This window comes from Pezoporus occidentalis, unplaced genomic scaffold (assembly GCF_034315485.1).
Source record: "Pezoporus occidentalis ecotype Australia unplaced genomic scaffold, CSIRO_AGI_Poc_V1 ctg21, whole genome shotgun sequence".
Classification (NCBI taxonomy): domain Eukaryota; kingdom Metazoa; phylum Chordata; class Aves; order Psittaciformes; family Psittacidae; genus Pezoporus; species Pezoporus occidentalis.
This window is the reverse complement of record NW_026913964.1, coordinates 1,538,179-1,554,319: the sequence shown is the minus strand read 5'-3', so window position 1 is coordinate 1,554,319 and position 16,141 is coordinate 1,538,179. Positions and strand designations below refer to the sequence as shown.

The 16,141-nt window shown below is 47.0% G+C and overlaps 1 protein-coding gene and 1 non-coding gene across 9 annotated transcripts in view; one reads left to right on the top strand and one right to left on the bottom strand.

The window, feature by feature from the left end:
- Positions 1-4,656: 4,656 nt before the first annotated feature.
- TRNAA-AGC (transfer RNA alanine (anticodon AGC)) lies at positions 4,657-4,729 on the bottom strand. Its single transcript has one exon. It is a non-coding gene; the product is annotated as a tRNA-Ala (tRNA).
- Positions 4,730-4,813: 84 nt separating this feature from the next.
- Positions 4,814-16,141, top strand: part of LOC134163914 (USP6 N-terminal-like protein) — a 78,833-nt gene continuing 67,505 nt past the window's right edge. For 4 of the 8 annotated variants that reach the window (XM_062619140.1, XM_062619143.1, XM_062619142.1 and 1 more), the window contains exons 1-2: positions 4,845-4,917; positions 15,782-15,863. The gene's annotated coding sequence lies outside the window, so the exon portion shown is untranslated. Of the gene's footprint in view, positions 4,918-15,781; positions 15,864-16,141 lie in introns of all 8 variants that reach the window. The other 4 variants (XM_062619145.1, XM_062619138.1, XM_062619139.1 and 1 more) reach the window with 3 other exon arrangements.

Genomic DNA, 16,141 nt, shown 5'->3' with positions numbered 1-16,141 from the left:
TTTTTCCTCCCAGGGCAGCATTTCTGGGGCTCACGGAGCTGCGCACCATACGCGGTTGTACCTGGCTTAGGGACAATGCAAATATTGCAGAAAACCTGGTGATGGTTAAAGGCAACTATAACTTTGTACCCCTGATCACATAGCCACTTGCCAGGGTTTAGCCCAGAGCAAGGGAGTAGTTGCCATTGAAGGATCTATCAAAAAATGAGGCCACCACAGTGTTGGATGTGGATGCTGCAGTTTGCATAGTTTCTCCATTCATCACACAAGCCGTGTCCTGCCTGGACAGGGAGTGATGCTGAGCAATTACTGCCTTCTGCCACCTCACCTGGGGGTTAATCCCCCTGCCCCCTGCAGGGGCTAGGGCATGGGCAGCATCTGCTCCTGCACAAGCTGGATGCTCACGTGGCCTGGAAGGGTTCCCAAGGCACAGTCTTGGTCATGCCTCCCTAAAACTGCCTCTTGGCAGCAAGCAGGGGCTCAAGTCCTGCACCTTCTTCTCCCAAACTCCCTATGGCTCTTCTTCTCCCCAAGGATTACCATGCATCCGTCAAGATGCGTCACACACTAATTGCAGGTCACAGTAACCCACTTTCTCCACCTATCCTCAACGATGGAAAGATTAATTCATGTTTCTATATGCTGCAAATGAGCTAGAGACAAAAGACCAGCTAAGATTTTTTCCTCTCACAACTGCTGACCGGCAGCTCCCCTGTACTCCATGGGGAGCACTGGAGGTTGTCACTCCTGTTGCTTTTATTACCCTTCCTTTGAAGGAGTTGGGAAAAGACTACCAGAAGAGCCCAAAGAGCTGAAACCCACCTTCTTTAGTGCCCAGAAGAGAGCTGAATGCCAGAGGGTGCACCTTTTCACTATTACCTCCCAGGAAACACAGGGTTGTCCACACAAAGGGGTGGCAACAACAGTGCTTGTGCCCCTTGGTCTGACCTGAAACCTGCTGAACCCCAACTATGAGCCTGCGGATGGCACAAGCCTGGTGCTTGCCAGGATGCTCCCTGTCAGGCAGTTAGGTGGAGTGCTGTGGCTGGTGAAGGATGTCTCTGCCCTTCTTGCTGTGGTGGTGAAAAACTAAGTTTACAAGCCAGGCAGCCATGCCAAGATGTCATCAGCTTCTACCTCCCTGTTGTCTCTTTGGCTGCCCTCACTGTGGGACAACAAAAAGCATCTCAGGAAAAGTCTATTGCCCTTCACCAGCAAGCAGTACCAGGCTGTCCTACTCACAGAGACTCACGCAGGTCCAGAGGAAACTATGCAGAGTGGGGCTGAGAAAGGCAACAGCAAACACAGGTGAGAAATAATGTGCATGTCTTTCCACAGAAACAGTGAAAGACTCCTGGCATTGAAGGTATGTCCATTTGTGCATTTGCACAGACTCAGGTCTGACTCCCCGAGGAGTCTGACAGTGACATCTGCCCTGTGTTCCCTTCTTTTTTATCACCATTACTCCATGTCCTTTTTGAGCTCACTCACATTTATCTCTCAGTTTTTTAGGGCCTCCCCCTCCTTTGGCCTTTGTAGCAGGGAGGGAGTGCATGGTGTGGCCCACCTCTTGCCTGCAACTTGTGGGCATGGCTGGCATGGACCCAGCAAGGGGAGATCTTGTGTCCTGGGATCTGGGGAAGCTGAGGTGTGTTTCTGCATTTAAGATGGTTTCATTTTAAACCTAAGTTTATGCACATAGCCCTAGAGCAAACTTACAAGAGGATACTTAAATTAATCTCATCAGCATAAGTGGAAAGCTTTGCCTTTTCCCCCCTCTAGCAGTTTCCCATTGTGTCCTCTCTGCTCTCATGATGCCTCTGTGCATGTAATTTATTGCAGTTAAAGACAATAAGGCTCTGAGGGTAGTGACAGATCTTTTGCTAACTTGACCATGCAACTTGCTAACCTACCAGCAAGTTCATTACCTGAGTTCAGCCATGGGGATCAAAGCAGTAAGACTTCAGCATGTGCCCAAGTCCATTTGGTGTACTGACAGCCTTGCTTTAACTCCTACTTGATCCATTGCTGGAAGTAATTTGTTCCTTGAGCGTGTGTGTGACTTGAAGTAAGGCTTTGTAGGTGGAGGAAATGCAAAACTAGGGTCATTCCTGAAGAGCCAGTGAACTGATAAAAGCAGTGGGGAGCAAAAGCATCTGCGAGGCAAAGTGGAGAACCCAACACTATGGCTCAAGTGATGCCTTGGGAGCAAAATAAAAGAGAGGTCAGTAAAAAGATGCTGGCAGCATGTCTCAGAGCTGCGAGGTGGCTGAGCATGCTTTGAGCCCCTTGGCAAATACAGGCAAATGCTCATCCTGACTTGCATGTGTGCATGCACACATACGGATGCTCCATACTGTGCTAGTTCATTATAGATTCCCAAAAGAAAAGGAGGAATTTTTAGCTGTTTTGATGTGGTCATCTTGTTCTTGTAAAAGAAAAGCTGGTCTCTTTGTTTCATGCTGGTTTTAATTTTAAAGGAAGTGGGAATCATTATAATGAAATAATACTGTGAGTACATGCGTAGTATTTTATCCCTGGGTATACAGGCTTTCACCATGGGTCTAGTGAAAAACGGGCCCCAAGAAAATGGGGCTTTCCAGGCGTGTTCATTAATCACTGTACTGCATAGACCTGCAAAAAAAGTAAGGGGGTGGGGGTGTGTGGTGGGATTTTTCGCCTGACCCTGCTTTCCTTCTGCATCTTCTGCCTCAACCCGTGGCAGTTGTTGCCAGCCAGTCTGCAGAGGGCGATGCAGCATCAGTCTGACCAGACTTGGGATACTTCTTTAGCTTTCCACCATCCCGAGGTTGCCCATGGTCACCAACATATTGCAGAGGTCGAGGGTCGAGATGAGGCCAAAGCTGGAGGGAAAAATGAAAGGACCAGACCATAGACACAAATTTATTTCACAATACAGTCTTTTCATGCTGCCTGCATAGCAGCTGTTGAAATAGGAGACTGTGATCTGTGATGGATTTCACTTTCCTGTTAAATCCTGCTGCACAGGAAGACTCGAATTGTTTGTTGAAGCTTTGAAGACCATTGTAGTGACAGCTTGTTATTTTATGAGTTTGTCTGGGACTCAGAAGCCTGAGAGCAAATCTGCTTTAAAAGGCAAGAATAGAATGTTCAGGCTAAAAATCCCCCAACAACCATACATTCATCTGTTTTTCAGACTTCAGTTTGCATGTTACCATTGGCATTTTTTGGAAAGGACTGCAACATGTCCACTGGTGGTGGAGACATGGCTCTCCGGTCTCCCTGAGGCTACCCATGAGAATTCATGGGTATTTGTGCCAAATAATCTCTTTGAAAAGCTGTTGCATCCTCCCTTCAATCCAGTTCTTCTTTAGGCTATTGGCGATTAACTTATCTAAACATTTATGCTGCCTATAAAAAAGGGCAGTGGGGGTAGAAGGACTTCAAAAGACCTGCAGGATAAACAGTAAAATAGGCAGGACTTCAGCCTCAGGTAGATATGGCTATAGATGTGCAAAAAGACCATGGCCAAATAGTGCTGCTCTGCAAAAATCTTTGCACAAGATTTATTCAGACAAAAAATGATTCCCTGGGTTTATTCTTTTCAAAGGGTGATGCAGTAATACTGAGGCTTCTTACTGTTTCTGAAGGTGTGGTTTAATGGAAAGTAGTTGCAGAAGAATTTGGTCGGTCTGGAAAACACCCACTGGATGTTTTCCACTGCCCCAGGTCCACTCTAGGAAGTCTTCTGGAATTTAAGAGCATGGGCTCTGAGCCTGATCTCTTCTCTTGTCAGCCACCCTAGGGCTCATGTGTATGCTCTGCAGAGAGGTGAGCCTGCCCCAGGCCCACTGCAAACATCTGGTGATGGGAATGATTTGCAGTTTACCCAGGTGTAGGATTGGATCTATGAGCATCTTGAAAGCTGAATTCCACTCTTTGCTGCTGACATATCTCAGAAAGATCATTTTCTCATGTATGTAACCAGAGAAAGTGCGCAGAATTGTTTTCCACCTTTGGTTTCCAGTTCAGCTTGTGACCGGGATGGAAATGCCAACTGAGTGTATTCCTATGGGGTTGGTTTTTTTTTTTCCCATGATATGTCTTCAGTTTTTAAACCACTCTCTTTTTTCTTTATTTTTTTTTTCTTTTTCGCTCATAATAGAATAATAGCAACATGTAAGAATTTGAATATTTGGCTCAACTTTACACGTCGATAAATTCACTGGGCAAAATCTTGCCAGTTTTTTTACTAACTGACATGTATATCAATGCCTTCTTGAGGTATTTTGATTCCTTCTCAAATTTACTAATGAGTTTTGAGTCTATCAAAAGCTTCCAAGAGAGGGGATCCCTGGGGCTCTCCTGCTCCTCTACGAGTTAAGCAGGTGAGGGCTGGGGCCGAAGCTGCCATAAGAAGCGCTGGAGGGAGCGGATGTTGCACCCTATTGCTGCCCTTGTCCAATACTAAATGAGAAAGCGAAAGGGCCTCCTGTAATGCTGCACTTTCAGCAGACAGCACTCTCTTTGCCTTAACCACGGGTTAAGCAAACGTATCCTTCGGAATTTTAAGGAAGCAAATAACTTAAGAAATCTTTTAGACAAAGGCAAAACGCGTCAACAGTAAAGGTAGAAGTTTTTACAAAACGTATTAAGAAAAAAAAAAAAAAGCTCTGGAGAATGCGGGCATCGATCCCGCTACCTCTCGCATGCTAAGCGAGCGCTCTACCATTTGAGCTAATTCCCCTCTGCGGGGTTGCTCTTTGCAGGGGCACTTCTATTCTCTTCTCGCGAGACGCCGAGCGACGCCGGCCGTCCTACGTCCCGCTCTGTGTTCGCTAGTGCGGCTGCGCAGGAGCGGGCTGGGCGCTGGGCGCGTACGGGAGGATGCGCGGCGGGGCTGGGAGCTCGCGTCAGCCCGCGAGGCTCCTCACGGTAAGGACCGGAGGGGATACGGCGGGACGGGACGGGACAGGACGGGACGGGAGAGGAGAAGGTTTGGGAGGCACGAGTATCCAGCGGGGGCCCCTCGGGGGGAAGCAACGGGCGGGGAGGGCTGGTAGTGTTGCCAAGGGCTTGTGTGTGGGGCCATTGGGGGTTGTGGTGTGCAGAGAGCTGCGTGTCCAGCGGCATGGGGGTTTGCGAAGGTGTGTGTGGTCGGGAGCATCTCGGGGTCTGTGGAGAGCTGTGTATCTGTGGCACCCCGAACGGGAAAGCGTGAGGTGCCGGGGGGTGTGCCGGGGGGTGTCCAGGGGCTGCACGAGTGGGCGGCTCGGGAAGGTTGTGAAGGGCTCGGCTTGGTGTTCAGGGGAAGGCATTTTGTGGGGTGAAGGACCGCAGAGGGTTGTGTGCTTGGAATCGGGCTGCAAAGGGCTGTTTGCCACGGTGGGGCTGCGTTGAGAGTCAGAGCATGGGGCTATGCACCCCGCAGAGACTCTGCCAGGAGCTGAGGCAGTCCTTTGAGTCGTGGTGGGGCCGCATGGAGGTCAAAACAAAATGCTGTTTGTTTCCTCCCCATTCCCACTGGATGGAGCAGCGCAGGAGCTGCCCCTGCTCACCTCCGTTGCTGTTTTGGGAGGCTTTGCCTTCCCAGCAGCCTTGCGCACGGGGTGGTGACCTGTCCTCCCCAGCCCAGCTGCTCTGTGGGGTCGTGTGGGGTGGCACAGGTATGGACTGGGTGTCCCAAGGACAGCTGGGGGAACCTCCAAAGTACCCTACTGCGTGGGACATAGCTAGCAGCGCTGGTGGGACAGTCGGGTTTGGTCCCAGCTTTTGATAGGGTCTGGAGATGTGGCAGCTCAAGTGCTTGATCTGTCAAACCCGGTGCTTGCAGTTGGTTTCCCCACCGTTGCCTTGCAATACTTCCTTTAAAAACAACACCCCAAAAAGTGAAATCTGGCATCGTGGTGAATCATGAGGTCTTCTCCCTCAGGAAATGGTACCATTTGCTCTTGTGCTCCAACTGAATTAGTTAGGGTCAACTCAGTTGAATGAGGAAGGAGATGCTGTGTCTGGAGCAGGGACCTCTGGTACCTGCCAAAATGGTGGGTAAGAGCATGTGCGCTGGAGCCTTCTGGGGAGCTGCATTGGTCCAGCCAGGATTTGGTGCCCTGGTTTTGTTGGGAAAAGGGAATATACTCGATAAGGGCCTGTGTAGCATAGCGACTGTTGGGACCTTTCTCTGCCAGTGCTGTGCTGAGGAAGAGGAAGCTATTCATGGGCTTGATGCTTTAATTTAAAGCTGTGTTTGGCAGGGTTTAGTTAACAACCTGTCATTCTAGTAAATTGCTTGCCTTGTGCTCAGTTTGCTTCCCCACTGTGTTCTTGAATAAGAAAAGGCAAAACTGAACTGTTGTGAAGGCCAATGCAAAATGCTTTCTATAGGAAGGGATTGCAAAATAGCTTCTGTTGTATAACCTCGGTGATGGCTGCTTAACACCTTGCTGTTTGCAGAGCAGCAAGGTCCTGGGCTGAGCTGGCAGGGCTCTACATGACTGTCTTGAAGTTATTACAATTCACTGGGCAGTGGGGAAGTTGGAGAGGGGAACATGACCTGCTGTGGCTTTTGCTCCATTGAGCTCCTGGGTGCTTTACACTCTTTGCTTTCCTGCAGTGCTGGTGTACTGCTACCTCAGCTTCGCTCAACACATTGTTCTGTTGGATTCAAAACCATTCTCTGCTCAATTTCACACACTTCCTAAGGGATTTGCATTAGTTCTTACTCTGATACACACGCTACTTTTTTTTTCCCTGGATACATATGTGGAGCTAGCATCCTCCAGACTGTGAATTTTTGATTAAATATTCCTATATACCCACAGCTTTACAGTTGAAAAATAGATTAAAAAAATTATTTATTTCTTTTACTTGACAGGTTCTGGTCTGTGAATGGGCTCTGCCTCTTGCAGAGTTTCCTTAACAGCTTCTCTGAATGATATTTTATAGAACTATTTGGAATTTTAAATTTACTCCTCTTTTGTCCTTTTTGACATATTAATATGTTGCATCTTACTTTCAAGGGCCTGTGAAGCATGATCTCGGCTTTTTGGAAACTGACCTGCCTTTCATTTGCTGTTTTCAGGGTTGTAAGCTTCCTTCTTGGTTTTTGGGTGCTCTTCCCAGCAGAGGGAAGACTGGCCAACAAACATGTTCCAAAAGACACATTTATCTTGTAGAAAAACCCCAAACAGGCAGCCACACCCATCCACTAGTATGATTTCTTATCTTGGAGCTTGACTCATAATTCTGATGACTCCTTACCTTCATCGTTTTTTGGAAAGAAAGTAGTTTTCTTGGCTAAGCTGTTCCCCAGGTGCCAGGCTGAAGAGTGTCGAACCTGTGTGATTTCTTTTTCTGATGTTCTCCCTTCTCTCTTGCATCACCCTGAGCTGCAGGACCCTGTAACCTTGCCCATAGGCTTTTATCTATTTATTTATTTGTTTGTTTCTAACCTGCAGAAAACAGGGAGATGCTTGAGAGTATATCCTGCTGGTGAATCTCACCTTCAATGCAGGCAATAGCGTTTCACCAGCTTGGTTTTGCAGCACATCAAGTCGACTGTGTGGAGCTGGAAAAAATGTTTCAGGCTGCATTTTGCATAGATGCTCGTCTCAGATGTGAGGTTTCACCGTCTGGGTGTTACATATGTTTTTCCTGTCACGGGGCAGTCCGCCTCCCTGAATCGTTATGCTGCTGAGAGCAACTAGCAGAGCAAATGAAGGGCCAGGGGGAAAAGAGAGGGCTGCCCTTCAGCCTTGCTTCATCAGCCCCAGCCAGTCTCCCTCATTTGCTCCTTGTGTGGTTTAATAACAGGGTTGTACAGGATCTTTTCTCACAGCAAATCCTCTTTTTTTTCCCACTATTTTTTCTTTTATTTTAGAATTAAAATCACAGTGAAGAGCATGTGTTAAGATTGACTTTGAAATTCAAAGCCTGTTAGTCGTTCACAGTCATGCTAGAGTAATTCCTGCGCTTTCCTACATTTTAAATACAGGAGAGAGTAGTTCAGCTCCCACAGCTCAAGCTGTTGTAAGGGTATGTCTATGCTCTGCAAATAAGCTTTCCCCTTGCTGTCTTTTACTTGCTTTGGCAGTACTGTGCACCTGGGTCTCCATACCTGGGGCAAACATTGTTCAAGTGGTGGTGAATCTCTTGTTTTCTCCTTGCATTCGCTCCTTGTCAGGGACGGAGAAGTCCTGTTGAAGATGACTGAAAAAAAAAACCCTACCTAAACAAACCCACAGCTGCTCTGTGCCAAAAACAGCCCCCAGAGAAGTTGTAGTGCTGCATCCCCTTTAGCTTTTGGCGGCCTGCAGCACTGCTCCCAGTTGCCCATTTTGTTGGGTAGTGCAGGGATGGTTTAATGGACTGTTTCATGCCATGGTGGAGATTGCTCAGCGTGGCAGTGCAGTAGCTGCCATGTGATGGAAGGCAGTTTTCTAGTGTGTGAAGATAATCTCCAATACCCAGTCTTGATTCATTTGCTACAATATGCCTCCCCATTTTACATATCAGTGGGTATTTCTGAAACAACTATTCAGACTGGAGTACTTGCTCTGTGACTTTTGAAGTGTATGGGTGCTGTCTTTAGCTGTGGGTTTGCTTTGACACTCTCAGCATCAGGTATTTGCAGAGTGACCAGTGCAGATTGGCCTAAGTGTCTGCTTGAGCACCAGCCGTGCTTCTTGGCTTGGCATCCCGCTGGGTTGCTCCTGCACGTGCCATCCCCTTCTGTGATGCAGGAGAGCTAAATTGGGGTTGGAAGAGAGCTGGCAAGAGGCCTGGGTGTTCCTAGAAAGATATTGATTGCCCTGGACAGTTCGGGTTTGTTTCTTTTGTTTCCCTGGCTCTCGTCATGGGGTCGGGCTCGTTAGGGCGGCAGCTCGTTGGAGGATGGAGAAACAGTGCCGGCTTTGCGGGTTGAGGCTGGAGTGGTGCCATCCCAGCCTGCCTCTCTCAAGTGTTAATTCTGAAGCAGCCTGCCTGGTAATTCCATTAATGGGAGCCTAGTGCCGGAGAGATAAATGTAATTCCAGAGTAAAGCCAGCACTCTGGCTCAAATGGAGAGGATTTGCTAGTTCTCCCAGGTGCGCTGCTGTGAGTAATATACTCCTGTATTACCCACAGATGATGTTTAAAGTCTGGATGTCAGCATAAAGACCAGGCAGTGCTAAAAAAAAATGGTCCTAAATCTGCACATGAAGAAATCCTTAGCTCAGGAGCCTACCCATCTCCCTGCAAAGGATTTTACCAGCAGTAAGAGTTTCCTGCTTAACTCCTGACATGCAGGATGATACACAGCTAAGCAGCCAGCCGATTCAGGAGACAGGTTGCGCGGCATACAGCCAGAACAAGCTCTCTCTGTATAGTGAATGCAAAGCAAAAATGATTCCCTGTGTATATTACATCAGAAAGCTTGCGAACATATTAAATGTTGCAATTGCAACACAATTGCAAGTAGCACAAGCTTCATGGATGGTGTGGTCCACACTTGAATTCAGAGGTTACTGTCCTGGCCAGCTGTTTCAGCCCATTCAATTTATTATTATTTTTTTCTGCAGACCACATCTTCCTGTTTGCAGTTGTATAATACCCTTGTGGCATCATCAGTGACTCCTGCATTGAAAAGGACTGGTTAATTGAAATACTTTTAGCTCTCCTTGTGGCTCGGATCCTGGAAGCCAAACATAGGAGCCAGTACTGTTCAGCTTTATGCAGAGGAACTTCCGTGCTGCAGGCTGCTGCGCAGCAGTTGTCTGGCAGGGTGAGAGTTCACAGTACCAGTGAGCCCCAGTGCTGTGGTGCCCCAAAAGTCTAACAGACAAAGTGTTCACCCCCACCTTTTGGAGCTCAGCACAGGATTCTAGTTGTGGGAAACTATTTGTCATCAGTCCAAGGGGGCAAAAAAGGGTTCATGAAGAGGAAGCAAGTGCTGGGGATCCTCAACCCCCTGCATACACCCATCATGCCAGCTTTGCCTGAGTGTCCATCGATACAAATCTGATCTCCTTAGGACTTGGAGCCCTGCTGGCATCCTGACAGCAGGGTTAAATCCAGCTTGCTCAAAAATCCTTGTTTGTTGGTGTACTCAGCAGCTTGACATTCTGCTGTTAGAGGGGTGTGGGAGGTTCAGCAAAGTGGGGTGCAGGCATTACTGGTGACATAGCAGCTGCTGGGACAGCCACCCAAAGTCTACAACCTGCTCACGCAACTCTTACTTTTCTTTGCAGTAGCTGTGCAGATGTGCCTGGCTTCTTTACACACACACTTTCAGCCAGCTAGCTCTCTAGAAATAAGTGGGCTCTCATTAAGGCTCACCACGTGGCTCAGGTTCTTAAATCTCCTGCTTCCTCTTCCCTTAATTTGTATTCCCTAATCAGTGAGGGTCACGCTTTGCATGCAGCTAAAGCTGCAGCTTGCCCTGCATGTGGAGGGTGTGCTGCGGAAACCCCTCCAGCAGTTGCCTTGACCAAGCGTGCCCCATGTCTGCTGCTCACCACCATGGTGGCAGGATGTTGGGGGATGCAGATGTTGGTCTGAGCTAGTGCAGTTGCTTTTCGTACATCTTTTAAAGCTTCCCCCATTTGCATCATATCTCACTACTCAAGTTTTAGCTCAGTAGTGTCATTTTCTCTTCACAAGATGAAATTTTTGGGTGTCCTCTTTCCTGCTTTTGTAGCTCTTGACATCTGATGTGGGCTTAAGCAGAGCAAAGTTGCACTGATAGTGAATTGTGTATCTCATCAAACATTTCAATACAGAGTAGATGATGAGGGAGCAGGTAAGTAAATTACCTGCATGTTTAGGAATTCAGTTTCTCGAAAAATGTTGTATCTGTGGTGTCTCGTTCTTACCATTTCTCTCTTCCCTCACCTCTTGGTTCTGTGAGTCAGCCTGTGGCATGTCAAAGTAGTTCAGTCTTTCAGGGATTAATCAATTACCTCCTGCAGAGTGCTGGATCCAGCATGGGGGCAGCTGGATGGACAGAGGTCCATCCCCAGAGATACTGGGCAAGGAGGGGTGACTGCCACTCTAGCCCTTGGCTGGGAAACACATTCCTGCTCTTTGGTTTGTGGGTTGAACGGTGCTGCTTGTCCATGTTCTCCAGCTGCTGGAAGTGGGAGGCTTTGAAATGAAAAGATTGGGTTATCCAGTATCCTACTTGAGCTGATAGAGCATTGATTGTCCTGAATTAACCCACTGTAGTTTGGTTGGGATTTTTTGCTGTTTTTTTTGTTGTTGTTTTTTTTTTTTTTTGGTGGGTGTTTTTATTGTTTTGTTTTTTTTTCTGCAGAGCTGAAAGCTTGAGCTTCGTGATAAACTCCATAATGTTTTTAAGGATGCTTTGGGATATTTCTGAAGTGTGCATGGTAATAGTTATTGGGAAAACTGAGAGAGTAGAAGCTCTGGGTTTTCCTATGGAGTCTGTGTAAAAGAGGCTTGAATGTGAAGGTTTAAATTGTGCTCATCTGTTTGTGTTGAAAGCTGGCAGAATTGGTGGTTTCAGTGTGACCACAGTAGTGATCACAGGTTGGGGGCCCTGGGGCAGCTTCAGCAGGAGCCTGTGTGGCTAATGCTGCATAAACTTAGGAAAACAAGAGGATTAGCTCTGCCTTCTTCCCCTCTGTAAGGAGCTAGGGATGGGGGAGCTCCGTTGGACTGCTGCTGAGATGTTTGGATGGTACCTCTGGGGATGGTGGTGCATTAGCTCCATCCACTCAGCACAGCTTTGTGGTGTGTACTTTTTTAGGTGGGGATCACGCTCTTGCTGTTTGGAGGTGAAATGGCTGGCGTGAAGGGAAGGCTTGAGCTGGCAGCCCCTCTGGCACGCTGAGGTGCACTTGGATCTGTTAGGACCTCTCCATCCATCCCTGTGCCAGAGGAGAAGGATGGTGAATGGAGGTGGAGGAGCTTCGGGCCATCCCATGCTCAGGACAAGCCAGCCTGCAGGGACCACATAAGGCTGTGCTGTGCTTCTCCCTCTGTACCTGTGGTGGTGTTGGGGGAGCTCATATCTCAGGATGAAGGGCTGGCTTAGAGTTTGAGCCTGTGCTTCTGTTTTTCTGTACTTATTTCCCAGGGTTTCTCTGCAAGAAATTGGAAAGTCCCTTCTATGGGTTGCCATGACAGACTCAAAAATGTCCAGATGGATTTGAACTTTGGTGCTGCAAAAAAAACTTTGGTGCTTTACGTGTTTATTTTCAGCATCCTGCTGTCTGCTTTGCTTAAGAGCTTTTGCTGGATCCTTTACATATGTTTGTCCTTGCTCCTTTTCTTTCTCCTGAAAACCATGTAAGAACACTCTTCAGTTATGGCAAAACATACCAAAAGAAAAAAAAACAACAATCCCCAGACCTCTTGGAGAAATTTTGTTTTACTGCTATTCCTTAGTAAGCTAGGAGTCTTGTATAGCTGTGGTGTGTGGCTCTTTGGGGCATCAGTCTAGTTTGAAGAACTCAGGTGGCACTTCACCAGGCTGTTTTTTGATGGGTCTTCAGAAAAGTGAGTAGCTGGGCCTCTTCATGGAATGGAGCCATTAAAGTCATTTTTAAGTGACTTACCCCTGTGCAAAGACAAAGCTATGATGGGTCAAAGCGTGGTAGCTTGAAAGCCTCATGTAGGTTTCCAGACGTACCACTATGCCATCTTTCTGAGGTCATGCTTCCCACCAGCTTTAGCTGATCTCAGGCTGTTCTTCTGCCAGAAATCCTTCCACATTTTTTCTTCTTTCTGGGATGGCTTCCAGTTGGATCAAGCAAACAATGGTTGCTACCACAAGCTTAGAGATGTCTGGGATGTGTGGAAGGGGTAGAAGGGTAAAGGCAGGACTGTATTTTGGCATCAAGGGATAGTTTTGGATCAGTTAAGCTGATTCCCTTTCCAGGGAATGGGCAAGGCTTGCTGAAGGGCAGCCATGTAGCCCCTGGTAGAGCATGTCTTGCTTCTAACAGTTTTTCTCCCTATAAAGGAGGGGTAAGGGTTGCAAAGTGTGTTAAGATTTCTGGGAGCCTATGATGTTGGTAGAGTCCTTTGAGGTGCACTGCTGACTGATGGCTTCATGTATGTGCTGAAAGTGTTTGGCTCCCCAGTTAACCTAGGGGAGGTAGGTATCCCTCTGGGAGGACTTTGAGCATAGCTTTTAAATAAGACCTGCTCAACATATCAAGGAGAATATTAGATTGAATATAAGAGAGAAATTTTCTTTGGTGAGGGTGGTGAGGCATTGGCACAGGTTGTCCAGAGAAGCTGTGGATGCCCCATCCCTGGATGTGTTCAAGGCCAGGCTGGACGGGGCTTGGAGCAACCTGGTCTAGTGGAAGATGTCCCAGCCCATGGCAGAGAATTGGACTAGATGATCTTTAAAAGGTCCCTTCCAACCCAAACCACTCTGTGATTATATGATATCTCTGCTTAAATACACTGCAGACCAGGGCCTGATGTGTTAGTGCCTCTGTGTGAAGGAGCACAACAAATCCTGCTGTCTTGTTCTCTTCTAGCTGTAAAGCTAAGGGTAGAATTATCTTCCTGTCTGACTTATGAACATAACTTACTTTTTTTTTTTTTTTGTAAACTCTGGTTATTCTTTGTTTTCCACACTGGATGAAATAGAACATTACTGTGTCTCTGCAGCATTGGTTCAGTCTGTCAACAAGCAATACATCATGATGTCAAGGTGAAGGGCAGAGAGAGGTTGCTGGGGTGGTAACACTGAGAAATGCATGTTTTAGTGGACAAACTGGATGTCCACCAAATATGTCTTAAGACTAGTGGTGTGGACACTTTGAGAAGGGAGTTTTGGGAACACGGGAGTTTGGGGACAGGGGTCTGATTCCCTGGCACTTAGATGTGTTTCCAGTGTATTTGGTTGCTGTAGGACAAAATGCTTTGTCTGAGAGCTGTGGTTGCTTTGGGGCAGGCCAGGCCACCTTCACATGGGTTTGATTAAATCCTGCAGCACTTAGAGAAGCTGCAAGCATCTCTGCCTTGCTCAGCAGTACTGGGAGGCAAGTTTGAACTTTTCCTGTGATGTTTCTGTAATGTTGTCTAACAGTCGCGATTGCATTGAGAAAGTTGTTAGAGGAAAAAGGAGCTGGAGGAGGAATGGAGAAAAGGTTGTCTGCATGGCAGACGTGCTGCACTTCCCTACCTACTGAGCTCTGGTACAGGAGTGGGCCAATACCAATGCAGCTGAAATCCTACAAAGCTAATGCAGCCTCTTTAGGCTTAAGCCATGTGAAGCTAAGGTATGAATTTCCTTGCTAGAGGAGGAAAGTTGTCTTTCCATACTTTTATAAATAAGCTGCCACTGAAGATTATTGGCCAGGTTGGATTTGCTATGTTATTTCTGTCTTTCTGTAGAGACTTTATGTTCCACTGCAGAATGGTGTTCTGTTACTGACTTCAGAAATAAAACAGAAGACCCTCCTGGAGGTGCATAACACGAGTAAATAACTCTTGTGTTTTGGCTAGAGTGGTAATGTAAAGCAACAGGGAGAGCAATTATAAATGGTGATGGAAAATTTGTGCTTGAGGCTGGAGTCCAAGGTCTGTGTTGTGGTCTTGTGGTCTCTCAGCATTGTTTTTGTCGTAAGAAATGCTTACAGCTCTTCTGTAATAGGAAAGGAAAAAGGGGAGAAGGGTAGGGAAGGGTGAATGGCTTACGTTTTTTTCTCAGTTCTTTAAATACCATCTGGCAATGGCTGTTGTCTGTGAGTCACCCGCAGACATTAGGGAAAACAAGCAAGTCTCTCTTTCTCAGTCCAAGGTAAACCAGTGTGTCGCATGAGTAAGCTTTCTCGCAGTACATAATGAGAACCAGTCAGCAGGAAGTATATAAGATGTTGTTGGGCTAATCCTGTACCTTCCCCTTGCAGGTTTGGAACTTTGACTGGAGAAGTTATCCCACCCTGTTTTCTTAACTCCTCCCGCTTTCAAATCCTCTCTCTGTTAACAGTGTGCTTAAGGATGGTTGTTCATCCACCATGTTCGTTGCTGTCCCTGAACTGTTGAACAGAATGGGAAAATTAAAGCTGTATTAGATGCAGTCATCTTTGCTTCAGTTGGATCACCAGAAAAATGTCTCCTTATGGCTGCTTAGAACTGTTACCAGTAAAGCATCCTTTTTTTCCTGATGCCTTTTCTTTGGCATGTTTGCAGCAAGGTTTTGCTGAAGCCTGTGGAGGTGACTTTTGTCCCAGCTTTTGCTAAGTGCTGCAAGATGTCTTTTGCGTGACTAATATACAAAAGCTTTATAGAGCAATCAGTAGAAAAAATAAAACCGCTTACTATGAAATCGTAATGATGAATCAATAATAATAATAGTAATAATGGAAAATCAGAAGCAGCCTGGCTCTGATATCTGATGGGATTCACCTGCTCTGCAAACTAGAAGAAATTGCACACGTGCTGTGGAGCAGGAGATCTTCAGCAGCATCTCGGCAAGAGGAGTAGGGGAGTTGTGCAGGTGATCGCTTCCATCCCATTTATCAGCCTCTTTTTTGCTCCTATACCTAGATATTAACTTCAGTGCACTGACTCTTGAGGAGGCTTTGCTGAACAACCAGCCTTAGTTTGGGACTTACGGTCTCACCTCTTACCTTGGCTTCCTTCTCTGATTTTGGAGAAGTCCCCTGACTTCTGTGCTGGGTACCTCCACTGTGGTGCCAAGGCTAGGCAGGAGGTTGTTCAGGGCTGAGATCTAACACTCTCCCACCTCTTGCGAGGTTGCCTTACCATCCTTCCCTTTCATCAGCCAGTTCTTATTATTGTCACTAATTAATGTTCTCTGTAATGCTTACAGGATTTGCCAGTTCCTGTATACTGATGGGCATTGTGTTCTGCCTCCTTGTCAGTGCCTTAAAAGAAGCTTCTGCTCTGAATAGGTACATTTGCTGTGCTCCTGGCGAGGGGGAGAGTGTGTGTATCTAAAAGTGAAACATGTGCAAGGTTTGCCCTATAAGTGTGAATTGACAGATACTGTGGGAGAGGACATTGTGCAGTGAATAGGTTTTTTCCATCCAGTTGTGTTGTGGAAACGCCAAGCAGAAGGTAAGGTCTGCATTTAGCCTTGCTGGCAGTGGTCCGAGGAGAACATTGGAAAACACAGCATTGCTGCAGAGCAGCTCCTGGAGGCCAAGCTCCTTGCAAACACAGGCATGGC